Source organism: Mus musculus, chromosome 2 (genome assembly GCF_000001635.26).
Source record: "Mus musculus strain C57BL/6J chromosome 2, GRCm38.p6 C57BL/6J".
Lineage (NCBI taxonomy): Eukaryota > Metazoa > Chordata > Mammalia > Rodentia > Muridae > Mus > Mus musculus.
In genome coordinates this window covers 33,113,162-33,129,362 of record NC_000068.7, presented here as the reverse complement: position 1 = coordinate 33,129,362, position 16,201 = coordinate 33,113,162, and the positions used below count along the sequence as shown (strand labels likewise).

Sequence of the window (16,201 nt, the reverse complement as noted above, 5' to 3'; positions counted from 1 at the left end):
CCACAGCTGCCTCAAGCCTGGCCCATCACAGAGCCTGAAGGGCTTGGGCACTCCTCCCTCAGGCTGTAGAACTGCTCATCAATTCTTTTTGAAAGTCTTTCTTGAACTCTAGGCTTAGCTTTGTGTGATCAGCACCTGGGCATCTGCCAAGAAGGTTCTAAATATTTGTGTGGTGACCTGAGTGGAACATTTCCCTTCCATAGGAGACCCAGGCAGCTAACAATCTCTATGGCTTGAGCATGAAGAATAGGAAGAGGTATACCAAGAGACTGGAGCAAAGAGAATCTCTCAGGTCTGAGGCAGCCTGCTTAGGACAGTGCTGCTACAGAACTTCCGGACATGAAGGAATGGTTCTGTAATGCAGCCCATGCAGTCCGGGAGCCACAGACACCTGTGGCTGTGGAACACCTCGCCAAGACACCTGAGTGTTGAGTTGTGCTTAGCCTTCAATGCAAGTAACCACATTGATCCCAGCACTACCCCCTCAGCCAGCATTAATTAGCTTTCTCAGGCTCAGTCCTTGACACATCTGCTCCAGCAATTCTGATAAGAGCCTTAGGAGGACTGAGAAATGCGTACCATAGTGGACAGTGCTGGCATAAAAATTAGACTTCCTTCCCCTTTGTCTTCATGACCATATTCTTCAAGAACTGAAATGACTTACAAGCCTCCAGGTGTTTTTGTTCTCTGATACACCATGACATTATCTAGTGGCTTGTGAGATAATTAGGATTAGCTTTTTTTTTTCTTTTTTTCTTCTAAAAATAATTTATTGAATGAAATTTGAAAATGCAAGAAGAACATAAACAGGATAATTAAATTATTTTGATGGTAGTATTGATGATATATAGTCTCATATAGCCCTGGTTGGCCTGAAATTCACTATGTAAATCAGGCTGTCCTGGAACTCACAGAGACCTGCCTGCCTCTGCCCCTTAAGTGCTGGGATTAAAGACCACCACACCCAGTGGATAGTTTATTGATTCATAATCCCACTATAGATATAATTGGCCTTTTCTCCATGAATATTTATCATTTTAATTGACTTTTCACTCAGCACATCATAAACCCTGGAAGCAATCCTTACATATTCCTTAAAAATTTTTTTTCAGTTGCTGTGTGATCTCCTACTATATGGATGTCTAACTATTTTTAGCCTATCTTTTACTACTTTCACTCTTCCTAGAGATGCAGTTCATTTATGTATAGTCACTTGTGTGTGAAGACATCACTGGCCCATAAGATAAGATCATGAAAGTGATGGGAATTATGGGTCAGGACAAAAGAGCCTCTTAAAGTCTTCTGCAGCAGGATTCCAGAGTGCTCTCCTAGGCATTATTATTATATTTGCCAAAGTGATACCTTGTCATTTGAATTTCTTTATTTAGTAATGATGCTTTTCTCATAAATCATATTTTTTTACTTATTTTAAGGTATTTGTATATATGATCATCATTTTCCTTTGGAATATTTATCCTTTCCTAGTAGAATTAAAACTTTTTTTTATTTATTAAGGGGAATTTTGCGGTAAATATATAGCAGATTTTTTTTTCCAGTTAATTATTTGCCTTTTCACATTCTGTGTGGTGGTTTTCCAGTGAGTGTGTGTTTGTGTGTGTGCGCGCATTTGTGTGTGTGGTGACTATTGTCTTAAACTTTAGAGCCACTGATTTCTTCCTCTTGTTTATACTCATGTAAAAGAATCTCTTTACTTAAATAGATAGTCATCTACAATTTCTCCATGTTTAATGAAAATTTACAGTTAGCATATAAAGTAGTTCTCCATTATCTTTGTTGTTCTAAAAACAGCTTCCTTAATTCAGTAATCCAAATGACCTCATGATTCTGGCTCAGTGTCAGACCCTCTTATCTACATCTTGACCGAATGGGTGCATGGCTCCTTAGACCAAGCCCATTGATCCAGAGGCCTGCAGCTGTCTGAGAGCTTCTCGGCTGCTTTTGGAACATAACTAGGAGGGGAAGCCTTGCCACCTCTGTATGCCTCAGTTACTTCTCCTGGCCAACTGTATCAAGTTTAAACACCCTTGCCTCATGGTTAGTCCCTTTGAGAATGAGTGTTAGCCATATTTACCTACTCATTTTATCTTTGTGTGTATATGTGTGTGTCTACATGAGTGTGTACTTCTGCAGCATTAACAGTTTCACGGTTCTCTTTGCTAAATATCCTGTGTGAGTTCTGATAGCTGGTGTGCAAACACAGCAAGCTAAGAAAAGGAAGTGAAGGAGCAAGAAATGGCCTAGGGACTGGGCATCAGGCTGGTGGTAATGAAAAAGACTAGCTCTCTGTACTTGGAGGCATCAGGGAAGACACCCGTGCTGTTAAACAACTTGCCCTGAATGTGTTCACTGTGACTTTATAGACAGGCAGATCAGATGGTGGCAATGCACAAGGACCTGGGCTCAAGTTTCTGCCTTTGTCAATCAAGCAAGTGAATTAGGAAAGTTGCTTAGCCCTCTGTGAATCTTGGTTAACAAATTTTTAACCGCCCTGTATTGATGTGAGCTTTAAATGACCTAGTGTGTGAAGTGCTGCTACCAGGAGTGTGGGAAGCACTGGGACTGACAGCTGTGGACAGAATGATTAGCTTTCGGATGAACGTTCTTAGCCACATCTACTCTGAGTAAGACACTAATAGGCAGGTCCATGGTATTTTAAGATTCTGTTGCTTTTTTTGCCCCCATTTCTAACCATCAAGAAAGACAAGTAATGAACTTGTGTTATTTTAAATATTCATCACTTGCTCTGTCACTTGGGCTGCAACAGTTCATGGAGGCTGAGCTTCAGGTGAACTACAGCGTTAGCAGGTTACCTTCCAGGGTTGAGTTTACAGAATCAATTTTTTTCATTAATTTTTTTTTATTCATTGAGAACTTCATATACTGTATTTTGATCATATTCTCCTCCAGTTCCTCTCAACACCCCTTCCTGATTTGAAAGCCAAGTCCTCCATGGTAATGCAAGAAACTTCTTCAGCATCCTCTGTAGCTGGTCACCTAGATTCTCATGTTCTGGATAGGGTCAAGGAGTCCTTAGTTCATTCATTTATTTTTTATGTATTTATTTTCATTAATTAATTTGTTTATTCACTTTACATCCCAATTGCAGCCCCTCCCTCCTCTCCTCCCAGTTCCATTCTCACAACCCCCCTCTCTCAGAGAAGGGTATCCACCTGCCCTGGCACATCAAGTCACAGCAGGACTAGGCCTCATCCTTTCCCACAGAGGCCAGGCAAGGCAGCCCAGCTAGGGGAAAGGGATCCAAAGGCAAGGAACAGAGTTTGAGTCAGAGACAACCTCCACTCCAACTATTAGGGGACCCACATGAAGACAAAGCTAGCTGCATACCTGCTATTTATGTTTAGGTCCAGCCCATGTATACTCTGGTTGGTGATTCAGTCTGTGAGTCCCCATGGGCCCAGGTTAGTGTGCATGTGTGTGTGTGTGTGTGTGTGTGTGTGTGTGTGTGTGTGTGTGTATTTGGTGTAGTAGTAATAGTAGTAGTAGTAGTAGTAGTAGCAGCAGCAGCAGCAGCAGCAGCAGCCATCTACATTGTTCTTTTAAGTCAGAGTCTCTCATTTACCAGGAGGTCAGGAAGTCAACAGTCAGGCTTGATTAGCTGACCGGTGAAGCCCAGGCACTTTCCACCAGTCTCCATCTTTTCAGCACTCACAAGCACATGCTACCTCGTCCAGCTTTTTTACATGGATTCTGAGCATTGAACTACGGTCCTCATGCTAACAACAAGCACTTTACCAATTCAAGCTATTTCTCCAGGCCCGGTTTAAAGCACTTTATTAGTGAGCAACTTTGCTTTCCTAAGAGCATTGTTGAAGCCTGCCTCATCCTTGCTGCCCATCACTCATATTTCTGTCTGTGAAGCCACTTGTGGTGCCAGGGTCATTGCCGTGAATTCAAGGTGAAAGATAATAGCTTAGATTAGGTGCTTCTCACTCCCGGCTATTCAACTGTAATCTCCATTGAAATCGACTCCATTCAGGACTAGTAACACACCATCCTCATTTCTGATAGGCTTGCATCCATGCCTTATGAGTACATTTTAAAATATCAAAGGCTGTGAATGGCAAGCAAAGAGAAGCTTTGGTTCATGCAGTTATGTAATGCTAGGTAGGATAGAGAAAGCTTTGGGAGTAGATGGTCCAGGTGTTTCAATAATGTCATCCAAGTCTTCATTTTCTGTATTGACTTTTATCCTAGTTTGCTTTCTATTGTTGTGATAAATACCATGACCCAAAGCACCATGGGATAGAAATGGTTTATGTTTCTATACCATAGCCCATCATTGAAAGAAGTTGGGATAGGAACCTGGAAGCAGGAACTAAAGTAGAGACCATGGAAAAATGCTGCTTACTGGTGCTCACTTCTAAGAGCTTCTTAGCCTTCTTTTTATTACAGCCCAGAACCACCTTCCCAGGGTTTGACACCACCCACAGTGGGCTGGCCCTCACACATCAACCATTAATCAAGAAAACACCCCATTTGTAGGCAAACCTGATGGAAGAATTTTTTTCAACTGAGGTTTCTTTAAAGATAACTTGTGTCGAGCCGGGCGTGGTGGCGCACACCTTTAATCCCAAGACTCGGGAGGCAGAGGCAGGCAGATTTCTGAGTTCGAGGCCAGCCTAGTCTACAAAGTGAGTTCCAGGACAGCCAGGGCTATACAGAGGAACCCTGTCTCGAAAAGCCCCCCCCCCCAAAAAAAAAAAAAAGATAACGAGTCAAATTGACAAAAGCTAACCAGCTCAACTTTATCCTCAAAATAGGCAAAGAGAGTTAACTACTATAGTTTTCCTTTTCTAGTCTAGAAAGATATTGCTTTATTCTCAGTAAATGTCTGGAGTGACCTTCACTAGCCAGGGAACATCCTTGAACCAAATGGTCAGACCTGGATCGCGTACTCAACTCAGAAGTGATGGGTAAATCATTTCCATCCATAGAGACCAGAAGGTAGTGACTTCCGAGGGGGAACTTACAGTGCTCTTTCCAGAAGGAAGTGAGTATTGGGTTGACCAGAGTGCTCTTAGATATAGGAAGCCTTCTTAAAATCCCGGTGTCGGGGCGTTGTCCATAGCCACAATCGGGTTGATGCTATGACTTAGTTCTTGTCCTAAAGGACCGACCATCTTAACTCCGTGATTACATTACAGTTGCTAATGTAGCCACAGTGGACACTCTTCTGCACTAGACAGAAGAGTTTGAATTATGAGTGGAAAACATATTTTGTCCTTTTCCAAATATTGCTCCGTACATGACGGCCTCCTCATTAGTCATGTAGAAAACCCACGTCTTCAAGAGCAAATCTGATGCCAAGACAAATGCTTTCTTCTTCCTGTTGCTTTCCAGGCCAAACTGGGTTCTGAATCGAGCAGTTATCCATTATGCATGCAGTCGCCTTCTCTTCTTCCATATGTTTCTTCTGACTTTTCGGTCTTGTTGTCATTTTGTAGGGGCCTTCTGGGTTTGGGGTAGTTTTGTTAATGAAAACTTAAATGGTGCTGCCTTTATAGTCTTTAGTTCCTCTATATTACATCATCATTCTTTTGTTTGTGTCAAGGCCTTAAGTATTTAATCATAAATAAATCTGCTACTGACAGGTTTCTTTTAGATAAACAGCAGTCTTCGTAGGAAAGACTATGAAAAGCCATCCTGCATTGGGCCAACATAATTGGCTCTGAGGGCCAACAGAAGAAAATTAATTTTCATATCAGATCTGATCTCCTCCTAAGGGCAGGGGAAGCAAAACCAACCTTCATTATTCACTAAGATTTTAAATTAATGCAAACCAGCTTCCTTTCTCGGAGGAAGACAATAGTTAAATTAGTTTTGCTGTAGAAGGTTAATATGAGAAATTAGGTTTGGTCGTCTGGTTTCCAGAACTGAAGATCTGAAAAGAGATGAAGTCTGACAAACAGTGCTGTAGGCGGATGGGAGAACTGAGGCAACTTGCTGGGAGACACTAAAGCCGTGCTAATTCACATGAGAGCAGCAGCGGGAGTCTGATGGGGTGGGGGATACATCAACTTGTTTCTAAATCTTAGGGTCTGAGAGGACAGAGCAGATAGGAGCCTGACTCCAAAGAGACTTAAGTAGAAGGCTGTCCTCTGTGGGGCTACTTACTGGAAGAGACTGTTTAGTGTACATTATTAGTCATTTGTAGCCAACAGGAGTGTGCTCTCACAGTTCCCAAGGCTGTGAAATCCAGACTTAGGTCACCACTTGATCTGTAACTGGTGAGTGCTTGTTTCTCACAGACAGAGCCTTCTAGAAGTGCGGTCACATGGCAGAGACTTAACTGAAGCCAACAAGCTTTGCCTCTTTTAGGAGTTGCACTGGGAGAGCTCTGGTGCCTGACTAAGCCCCCAAGGGTCCTCTCGCGTACTAATCAGACCGGGGTTACATTTCAGCACGTGAATTGGGAGGACTTGGGAGAGGCACACAAACATTCAGACGAACAAAAGAGAGAAAAATGTCTACCAGAACTATGTCACAACACTGTGAATAAGTAGAGGAACCACTGCCAACCTGTGTTTCTGGTTTGGAAATCTATCTAGACTATGTTATTTCTTTCGGTGAAAAGTTTTGGGTTGCTTCTTTGGGGAACAATAAGTGTGTAAAATTACATTCAAAAAATTTTTTTTCTAGTGGCCATACTGTTGAAAACAAAATTAAACGAAACTTATTTGACTCTTTTATTTGACCCAATATGTCAAAAATATTACTTTAACATGTAACAAATATTTCAAAATACCAAGATAGTTTACTTCTTTTCATTCAAAGTCTAATGTGCATTTTAACTTAGAGCACATCTCAGCTCAGACCAGTTAAAATTCAGTGCGGTTTTTTAAAACATTTTGTTGATTTAGTGTGGAGCTGTGTGCACACTTGTATTTGTATGCTTGTATATGCACAGCACAGGGCACATGTACAGATCAGAGGATGACTGGTGAGAGGTTGGTTCTCCCTTATACCAAGTAGATCGTAGGGCTCAAATTCAGGTCATTGAGCTTGACAGCTGATCTCTACCACCCCCACCTCCATCTCCCTGCCCTGCCCACCAGCCCCTTGTGCTTGGTGTTTGCCTTATAAGATGATGTAGAGATGGGTCTTTAGATTATAAATGTTTGAAAGAATGTAGAAAGGTGTTGGTTTTAGTTTGACCTTTCATTTGATTAGGAATAATTGGAATAAAGGTTTAAAAATGTGGAACTAAAATAACAGAGACTGTAAGACACTATTTTATAAGGAATATGTAATATGATTGGAAAGTTTTCAGAAGATCTTAAGGAAAAATATAGATATGACTGAAGATATCATTCAGTAGAAAAAGTACTTGCTATGCAACCGTGAGGACCCACATTTAGATCTCTAGTCCCCCAGGTGGTGTGGTGGCCTGCTTCCAACCCAGAGGAGGCTGGCTAGCCCAGCTAGCCAAATTGTCAGTCTCTGGGTCCTACCTCAATATATAAGGTGGAGAGCAATCAAAGACATCCAACATCAGTCTTTTTTTTTAAAAGATTTATTATTATAAATAAGTACACTGTAGCTGTCTTCAGACACACCAAAAGAGAGTGTCTGATCTCATTACAGGAGGTTGTGAGCCACCATGTGGTTGCTGGGATTTGAACTCAGGACCTATGGAAGAGCAGTCATCTTACCTGCTGAGCCATCTCTCCAGCCAACATCAGACTTGACTTCCACATACACATGTGTGCACACACCCATAAAAATACATGTGCCCCTCAAATGCAGACAATATATCCATATGCACCATGTTTATGTAATTAATATACTCACATAAGTAAAAAGTCATAGTTTATGCAAAGTGGAGTGTTTTGGGTTTTTTTTAATCAACCAAATCATCTAAGAAGTCACCACTAGGTGTGACCTCCTGTGGGTCATTGCTGGCCTTTGACAAAGCTGCTTTTGGAATGGGGAGGAGATAATGACAGCAGATGATTGGAAACAACCACTAGACACCTCTGCAAGAGTGGCATGGGGTGTTAGAAAACTCATGGTTTGTTTATGTTGACTTGGGTTTTTGTAAAGATGTTTATACTGGATGAAATCTATCCAGTAAAGGGAAAGAACTTGGGGATGGGAAAGTGTTTCATCTGTTAGAAAGAAGAAAGAAAGAGAGAGAAGGGGAGAGAGAGAGGAAAAGAAAGAAAGAAAGAGAGAGAGAGAGAGAGAGAGAGAGAGAGAGAGAGGGAGGGAGGGAGGGAGGGAGGGAGGGAGGGAGGAAGGAAGGAAGGAAGGAAGGAAGGAAGGAAGGAAGAAAGAAAGAAAGAAAGAAAGAAAGAAAGAAAGAAAGAAAGAAGGAAAGAAAGGAAAAAGAAAAAGGAAGAAAAAAAGAGGGGAAGAAAAGAAAAAAAAGGAAAGGAAAGAAAAGAAAAAAAGATAAAAGTTCACAAAGGAGATAATGGTTGCCTTTCCACATTTGAAAGGGTGTCATATGAAGGAGGAATGGGGCCAACTGGGTGTGTGGCCCTGAGCTCCATCCACCATCACAGTGGGTGTGAAGTTAATGAAGCAGAGTGAACTCAGTGTATGAAGGGCTCCCTAATACCCAGCACCCACTCCTCTCCCCAAGCTAGAGTGGCTTTAAGATGTGCTTCAGTTTCTGTTGTTGGACATGTTAGTACATTCCCAGCTAGACTCGGATTTCTCAGCCATCTTACCTTTTCAGCACACTTTAGGATCACACCGTTGTCACCAGACAACTTAACACAATGTCAGGCAAGTTAGCATCACTGAGAGCAAAGTGTGCTCCCTCCCAGTGACCTGGGAAGTCTGTCATGTAGTGTGCTCTGGTTGTCCTATAGCACTTCTTCCTGCTAGGGAAGTACTTAGTGCTTGAAGCAAAGTTTCCTCTTCTACTTCAGGGCTGCACTCCTATGTGTTCCAATAAAAGAACACCATCTCCTTCTTCTGCTCATGGAATTTGAACATTGTTCCAATTAGAAGAAATCTAAACCCTGTCCTACCCCACATAGAGTTCTGTCTGTTATTAAGTTGATTTGACAAACTGTAACAATCCCTTTGGACAAACACTCTAAGGCCAAAGGCACAGTAATCTGTTGCAGATTACAGAATCCGCCCTTCTCAGTATAATCAGAGGGGTTAATAGGGACACAAAGAACGAACTGTTTATAATGTCCAGGAAGAAGCAGAGGGCTGGTTAGTTTGTACTCTCCTGATGCTTGGCAATCATTGGGAAAGAAAGATTCCACTTCATGACAAGAAACCAGTAGGGAAGGAACTGGTGCTGGAGGGCAGGATAGAAAGTTCTCCAAGAATGGGCAGACTTCTGGATTTGAGTTCATAGCACCAGAAACACCAAGGGACATAGACATAGAAAGCTAAGGCAAGTGGTTGGAAACTTCTGCTGCTGCTGCTGGCACTAACTACAGAGCCTCACTGCCCACTCTGCCGTGGTCTCCACCACTGTTATCACAGCTTCAGTAAACTCTGGAATCAAAAAGCAGCTGAGTCTAGATCCACAGAACCCCTTTGCCCTCCGCAGAGCAAAATGATGGCTGTTTCTCTCGTTCTGTCTGGCTTCGTTCCAGAGCCTCTCCAAACCATCTCTGGTCTGTAGAATCTAAATCATGCCTGAACTCTCCCCACAGAAAAGGGGGATATTGCAGTTTGAACTCTTGCAGGATAAGGAAGAGGGCATGGAGCAAGCCACAGCACAGTGAGTTGGAGGCTGTGTCTCTCTTTGTCTATTGCAACAACAGCTTGGAAAGCCAGCTGTACCCCAGCTTCAGACTTGGGCTCTCTCGGCATAAAGAGTGATGGCTTAGCACAGATGGAACTGAGCGCATGAGCACAGGCTTCTCAGGTCACTGAGAGGGAGGACACTCTGTTCTCACTGTTGATAACTTGAATGACATTGTATTAAATTGTCTGTTGCTCTTCTGACCAGAGAGAGGCACTGCCAGGCAGTAAGCATATCCTCACGTCTCTTCCACTCATCAAGCCTGGATCAGTGTTCCACGGGTGGACTGTCTTTGTTCCATGTATCCAGCTAGATCCTCACAAAGCAGCTCCCTGTCAAGAGACGAGTGTGATAGTGGAGGCGCCTGACCAACGGCATGGCTAATCTCTTCTGAAGAGATTTGAAAGGCCCAAGCTTCCTGGCATGTTTTCCTTCCTCCGAATGGAATTTTCTGTGCTCTTGGCATTCACCTAGGCATTGATTCATTGGACAAATTGTTCCCACAGTCCCTCTGTGTGTTAGGTGTGTGGAAATGCTGTGAACAGGCAGATAGGGTTCCCTTCCCTTTATGGAGCTGACATCCTAGTACCATGAGATAGACCACATGCTGGTAAGCCAGTGCATGACCAGAACAGCTCATCATCATGAAGTATAAAAAGGCTGTGAGCTGAGTAACTCTAGTGGGAGTGGAGGAACTTGACTGAGGTCCATGGATGCTGCAGCCACTGCTACCGCAGCTAGCTCTTTAGGGAATACTGCTCACTTGATGGCTGTCAGCCCAAACATCAAAAGCTTGGTTTGAAGATGGGCACAGATCCTGATTGACATGGTAAGGTTTTCCTCAGTCAGTGGTCATCACAAGCAGTGTGGGAGACCACAGATGCTTATGGGTGGGTGTGCCTCCCTCTAATTCCTCAGACTCTGTCTTAGTCAGGGTTCTCTAGAGTCACACAACTTACAGAATATCTCTATATATTAAGGGAATTTATTGTGATGACTTACAGTCTGTAGTCCAACTAACCCAACAAGGGGCAGCTGTGAATGGGAAGTCCAAGAATCTAGTAGTTGCTCAGTTCCATGAGGCTAGGTGTTACGGCTGGTCTTCTGTAGAAGTAGCTTCCAATAGATGTGCTGGCAGGTAAATGCAAGCAGTCAAAGGAAGAATCTTCTTCTTCCAATGCCGTTATGTAGGCCTCCAGCAGAAGTTGTGGCCCAGATTAGAGATGTGTACCACCATGCCTGGATCGAAAATTTGCTTTGTCCTAGGCTGACCTTGAACTCAAAGATCTGCTTGCCTTAGTCTCCTGAAATTAAAGGTTGTCTTAGTCAGGGTTTCTACTCCTGCACAAATGTCATGACCAAGAAACAAGTTGGGGAGGAAAGGGTTTATTCACCTTTCACTTCCACATTGCTGTTCATCACCAAAGGAAGTCGGGACTGGAACTCAAGCACGTCAGGAAGCAGGAGCTGATGCAGAGGCCATGGAGGGATGGTCTTTACTGGCTTGCTTCCCCTGGCTTGTTCAGCCTGCTCTCTTATAGAACCCAAGACTCCCAGCCCAGGGATAGCACCACCCACAAGGGGCTCTCCTCTCTTGATCACTAATTGAGAAAATGCCTTACAGCTGAACCTCATGGAGGCATTTTCTCAACTGAAACTCCTTTCTTTGTGATAACTCCAGCCTGAGTCAAGTTGACATAAAACTAGCCAGTACAAAGGTGTATACTACCTTGCCTGGGCCTAAGATTTTAATGCTCACTATGCCTCAAGATCTCCATGTCAAGATCCAGGTCAGAAACCTATCTTCTAGCCTCAAGATCTGGATCACAGGTGTGCCCTCCATTTCTGGATTGTAGTTCATTCCAGATGTAATCAAGTTGACAAACTAGAAGTAGCCATCACAGATTTTTAGTGAAGCATGGCTGACAATCAGTGATGAGCATGGCAAGGCATGTGCCAGGCTGGAGGGCAGAGCTGAGGTTAAGCTTCCTTTGTTTATGCTGTCATGCTTGCCTCCTGCCAGTGGAGATGCCTCCTGTGCCGCGGCTAGTTTTCTGTGATGTCAAACTGTCTACATCATGAGGTCTCACCAGGCCTGGCCATGCCTGTCTAGTTGTGAATACCATCCTGATGAAGAGAGTAGTCCAGAAAAATCACTGAATAACTGGTGCAACCCAGTTTGAAAATAGCATATCTGACCCTCTGTCCAGCTTTATTGATATCCTCCGTCCCATACATATAAGGCAGCCAGCCCCATCACGGAGGGTCTCTGGAGATTTTTCATAACTGGCAGGTCCTTTTTTGGGGGAGTTCACATGAACTTTTACAATCTTTCAATAAATTCAGATCTAACCTGTGCTTATCCTTCACTCAGCCTTTTCTCAGGTGAAGTCCTCACTAGCTAGGTGGGCAATATAAAGAAAATGCCTCTTTGCCAGTCTTGCCTGAGTCACCTGCCAGTCCTTGTCCCTTTAAGTCAAATGTGAGCAGGTTAGGCCCACAAACCACTCTTGCTTATTTCCCTCATATTAGGTAAGACAGGAAATTTCCTTGTCTCTTTCCCTGTGACCACGAATACCAGCAAACCTCCAGAGTAGCAGTGTGGACTTCGGCCATTCTCTTACTTCTGGTAAATTTTCTTTTATTGAACAATTCTGCCTATTTCTGTGAGTTCTTCCCATTTCCTTAGAAGTTCTTAAAAAAAAAAGTTCTTTGGGTGAATATTTTATATAGACAATAAAAACAAATTATGCGCCAGGGACAAGGAATCCTACTTTTTAAAATTAAAAAGTTATGAAAAGAAATGAATGAGCAGATGAAAATGAGCAGTGACAAGACAGAATTCAAATGGTGTGGAAGAGAATTGAAGCGCAAAAGGGAACCCATGTGGGTAAAGTTAGGTTGAAATGGAAATGGTGGCTTTCAAAGAGATACTCTTGTCAGGTCTTTAAAATAAAATATTTAAGGAGCTAGAAAGTAGTATGTTGGAATGTTCCCAATATTATAAAATTTAAAAGCTAAGAGAATATCCATGTAGTAGTATCTCTTTCTGTAACATTCCATGTCTGGTCCATATTTGTATTGACGTTTAAGATCTTGGGTGTGAACAGAAGAACAAATACAGTAAATAAAAACAATAGTCCCCGAGTATCAGAGAGTGCCAGCAAAGATCAAAGATTCCAGTAAGGAAAGCAAACTTCAGATAAACAGAATGCCATCAATATTCTCAGTCTTTCAAGTGGCCTTAGCATTTCTGTGTTCTCCACACCTGCCTCTACCTTCTCAACACATCTCCACCATCCACAGAGCACCTCCTCACACTGGCAGCTGCCTTGCCTGCTTGCCAGAGAGCTCTGAGCACTGGAGTGTTACATCACTGCCAGCTGTAGCTGTCCTGGCTAGTTTTATGTCAACTTGACACAAGCTAGAGTCATTAGGGAAAATATATTTTTCAATTGAGAAAATGTCTGCATAAGATTGCCTGTAGGCAAGTTTGTAGTAAGTTTTTTAGTGATTGATGTGGGAAGGTTCAGGCTGTAGGTAGTGCCATCCCTAGGCAGGTGATCTTGGAGTGTATAATGAAGCAGACTAAGCAAGCCAATACACAGCACTCCTCCCAGGCCTCTGTATCAGTTCTTGCCTTGATTCCTGCTTTGGGTGATGGATTGATTATAAGTTATAAAATAAACCCTTTACTTCCCGAGTTATTTTTGGTCATTGTGTTTGTCACAGAATTAAGAGCAACAACAGATACAGAAATTGGTACCTGGAATAGAGCATTGATATAACAGAATGGCCATGTTTCAGGAAGGATTGTGAAAAACTAGAAGTTTGGGATGGGGAAGTATAAAATACTCCCTTAAAGAAATACAAGAGAACACAGGTATTCAGAGCTTTTAGAAACTTAAAAGATAATGCTGAGAGAAATTTCAGAGGAAAGTTGAAGAGTTGCTTAAAGACTAGAGGGACTATTTGATATTTTGTGTTAGAAAATATGGTGTCCAGTTAGTTGGAGATTAAGAGTCAGCTGTAATTAATAAGAGACAAGCACAACGGAAGTGAAACCTTCACTTTGTGGGTTAGCTGGAGCTGAGAAATTAGCAGTGATTAAGAAGAGACCAGTGCCATCTAAGATTGTATATTTGGGAATATTTGTGGTCCAGACAGGGCAGGGCTGCTTCTCATGCTGGCAGCTAAACTTGGTAATTGTAAGAGTCTCTCAGCTGATACTGCTTTTGAAGGCATGAAAGGGTCATGGAGAGCAGCTGAAACTTAGTGCTTAGAGAGGCCAGTTACAGATGAAGCTCCAGAATTGACAGTCACGGAGAGAAGTTGAATCTTGGCATCATGTAACAGGCTTAGAGTCCCTTACAAGAACCCACAAGGAACTATTGGTGAAAATACTACCCAATTGCAGCAGAGACCCCCAACATTTTGGAGATAACAGTACCATGGTACAACCGAGGTACAAAGATGACAGCAGTCCTGGGGTGGAGCTAGCCTGAGTGTACTGTGGATGGCAGAGCTAGAGAAATGGAGGTACACCAAGGATATTGGTGGCCCAGAGGATCCTGAGTCAGTCTCAAACACTGATAGGCACACTATTCACACTGTTGAAGATTGTAACTGCCCTGTTTCTTCACTCTTGAAATAAGAAGGTATTTAACTTTTTTTTTAATCATACGGGATTCCACAATTTAAGAGACTGAAATTTTAGAGATTTTGGAGTTTTGGAGAGACTTTGGAGTTTTAAGAGAGATTTTAGATATTTTAAAGAGACTACAGATATTTTAGAGATGCTTGAACTTTAAAAGACTGGATATTTTAAGAGACTGAACTTTAAAGTATTTGTTTTAAAGTATTTGTCTTGTTCTTCTTTTGTTTTATTTTTGGCATGGCCTCGCTATGTAGCTCTGGCTGTCCTGAAACACACTATGTAGACCAGGCTAGCCTCACATTCACAGAGACCCCACCTGCCTCTTCCTCCAATGTGCTAGGATTAAAAGCATGTGCCACTATGCCTGGTTAAATATTAAGAATTTGGAGGTGAGGAGGACACAACATCTCTCCCAACACTGGGAGTAACTGGAACCAATGGGACCCAGGCACACAGGAACTCCACCAGATCAGTGGCACAAGTTCCTTCCAGTCTGGGCCAGTGCCCTGAGCAGATCTTTTGCGCAAACTCCGAAGCCAGTCCTATAACACCCAGAGGAAGGTCCGCTCCCAGGCGCTTTAATACACCCAGGATCCCAGGAGCTTGGTCATACCAGGATCTCAGGGTCTCAGAGGTAGCTTGACTCCCAGGAGCTCTGACACACCCAGGATCTCAGAATCAAAGAATTACAGGATCACTGAGACAGCTTGACTCTGAGGAGTTCTGACACAACCAGGATCACAGGAAGGACAAACTCCAGTCAGATAAAGCCAGGGCAGGTAGCACTAGAGATAACCAGATGGTGGGAGGCAAGCATAAGAACATGAGCAACAGAAACCAAGGTTACTTGGCATCATCAGAACCCAATTCTCCCACCATAGCAAGTCCTGGATATACCATCATACCAGAAAAGCAAGATTCAGATCTAAAATCACTTCTCATGATGATGATAGAGGACTTTAAGAAGAACATAAATAACTCCCTTAAAAAATACAGGAGAACACAGGTAAACAACTAGAAGTCCTTAAAAAGGAAACACAAAAATCCCTTAAAGAATTACAGGAAAACACAATCAAACGGGCTCAGGAAGTGAACAAAACCATCCAGGATCTAAAAATGGAACTAGAAACAATAAAGAAATCACAAAGTAGACAACTCTGGAGTTAGAAAACCTAGGAAAGAGATCAGGAGTCATAGATGCAAGCATCACCAACAGAATACAAGAGATAGAAGAGAGAATCTCAGGTGCAGAAGGTACCATAGAAAACATTGACACAACAGTCAAAGAAGATGCAAAAAGCTCCTAACCCAAAACACCCAGAAAATCCAGGATACAATGAGAAGACCAAACTAAGGATAATAGGGATAGAAGAGAGTGAAGATTCTCAACTTAAAGGGCCAGTAGATCTCTTCAACAAAATTATAGAAGAAAACTTCCCTAACCTAAAGAAAGATGCCCATGAACATACAAGAAGCCTACAGAACTCCAAATAGACTGGACCAGAAAAGAAATTCCTCGTGTCACATAATAATCAAAACACCAAATGCACTAAACAAAGAGAGAATTTTAAAAGCAGTAGGGAAGAAAGGTCAAGTAACATATAAAGGCAGACCTATCAGAATTACACCAGACTTCTCACCAGAGACTATGAAAGCTAGAAGATCCTGGGCATATGTCATACAGACCCTAAGAGAACACAAATGCCAGCCCAGACTACTATACCCAGCAAAACTCTCAAATATGATAGACAGAGAAAAAAAGATATTCCATGACAAAACCAAAT

General features: G+C 42.5%; 1 protein-coding gene across 14 annotated transcripts in view; it reads left to right on the top strand.

The window, feature by feature from the left end:
- Positions 1-16,201, top strand: part of Garnl3 (GTPase activating RANGAP domain-like 3) — a 145,635-nt gene that overhangs the window by 2,497 nt on the left and 126,937 nt on the right. The gene's annotated exons all lie outside the window — the stretch shown is intronic.